The sequence below is a fragment of the Pinus tabuliformis genome, chromosome 9 (genome assembly GCF_031772625.1).
Source record: "Pinus tabuliformis cultivar Carrire ecotype Pingquan chromosome 9, CPIR1, whole genome shotgun sequence".
Taxonomy (NCBI): domain Eukaryota; kingdom Viridiplantae; phylum Streptophyta; class Pinopsida; order Pinales; family Pinaceae; genus Pinus; species Pinus tabuliformis.
Window position 1 is genome coordinate 1008162796 of NC_142307.1, and position 1828 is coordinate 1008164623.

Consider the following 1828-nt stretch of genomic DNA (forward strand, 5'->3'; position numbering starts at 1 on the left):
TTCAGACATCACCATGAGAACATCAAAACATTGGTGCTCAGAAAGCAGGAATAAATTTTGAATTTTGTGTTTCTCAAATAAAAATAGAATACATAAAAAACCAAATACATAATTAGTATAAATTTATACTAAACTGAGATATTTTAGGTACCAACAAAGATTGAAAACCTATGTGCAAATCTATTTACACTACGTAGATTCAATTTTGAGATCCAACCTAATAGGGTAATCAACATTCACGGCCATAATAGAGAATCTAGTCAAAATTCATTGACTAGATCAGGTTAAAAGCAAACAGGGCAACCAGCATTGAGCACAACATGACAGAATCCATCCAAAATACGATGATTAGATCAGGCCAGACAGATTCAGAGTACAATGAATAATACTAAATCATCCAAACGGTTAATAGGATTGTGATTTAACGGTAAGCCTATCAAATATAGTTAAAAAAATTGCAAAACCGTCAAAATCTTTCCTTGAAATGTGCAAATAGGTCAATGAGGTGTGAAAACCATAGGTAAGTCTATTTTGAAATTCAAACCCGGCCAAACCACTACCAAAGTACGATTCCCAACACCAATAAGCTTACAATCAAACTGTTGACAGGATCGTGTTTTAATGATGAAGATGACCGCATTCCAGGCCACCTATCAAGATCTCATCCATCCCCCTAGACACTAATAAGCCATTGACACCCCTGTGACCACACTAGACAACTTTGAAGGAATAGTACCCCTATGGCCGCACCATAGACAAAGGGAAGTGCTAGTCTTAATGGTACAACCTTTGAGAGACATTCCTCTCACACAGACAGGTATCTTGTGTTATCAATAAGTCAATATAAACTGCACCATTTACAAAACCCTAACTCTAGTCAGATATTAAATCAAACTTCATAAAGCTTACCACTTACGCAGATAATTTTATCGATCCCTTTTCCTTTCAACTCCTCCGCCTTCTCAACAAACCCCGGAACATGCTTCATACTGCCAAGGCGACAACATCTCAGTGTGTATTTTATTGATTTAATAGCAAGAAGAAACTCAATGAGCCATTAACCTTACAGCCTGATAATTAAATCCAGACTCTAATAATCCAAATGCCAGAGCATAGCACTATCAATCATATCTCAAATCAAGCATTCAAGCAGAAATTCAAGTTACAGAAGACTTATCGATTTAATATCCAGAAGAGGCTCAACCAGCGATTTAACTGTACAACCTAATAATTAAATCAAGATTCTAATAATCCGAAAGCCAGAGCATAGAACTATCAATCATAGCTCAAACCAAGCAAAAATTCAAGTTACAGAAGAATTAAAAAAACCCTGACCTGCAAGTGGGAGTGAAATCCCCCGAGACGCCGAAGAGAATAATCTTCTTCCCAGCGGCCAAAGAGTGGACAGAAACTTGCTGGAGCTTGCTCTCTTCGTCAAAATAGGCCAGAACGCCATCTGGAATCTTATCACCAACTGCTATGGGTGCCATTGTAAACTCTCTTATCAAAATATAACACAGCCCATGGGGATTCGAACTCAAACGCAGCTACAAATACTCGATCCCAATACCTGAGGACTCTATGGAACAATGTAACTCATTACACTGTGAAATCGGCCAGCTGAATAAAACCCTCGTTTAGAAATTAAATAAAATGGTCTCCAAAAATAAAACCCTCGTTTATAAATTAAATAGAATGGTGTCCAAAAGAGGAGTGAGGGGAGTATTTACACCGGATGTTGTACCCTGGATGATCTTTCTTCTCGGCAATCTAGTTTGGTTGTGTCGTTGTGTCTGACCACTAGAAAGGGCTTGCGCTAATCTAGAGT

General features: G+C 37.9%; 1 pseudogene across 1 annotated transcript; it reads right to left on the reverse strand.

Moving 5' to 3' along the window:
- Positions 1–889: 889 nt before the first annotated feature.
- On the reverse strand, positions 890–1530 carry LOC149152136 (peroxiredoxin-2B pseudogene; annotated as a pseudogene). Its single transcript, XR_016263292.1, has 2 exons — positions 1336–1530; positions 890–989 (listed from the first exon to the last, which is right to left on the reverse strand). The product of XR_016263292.1 is annotated as a peroxiredoxin-2B pseudogene (transcript).
- Positions 1531–1828: the final 298 nt, after the last annotated feature.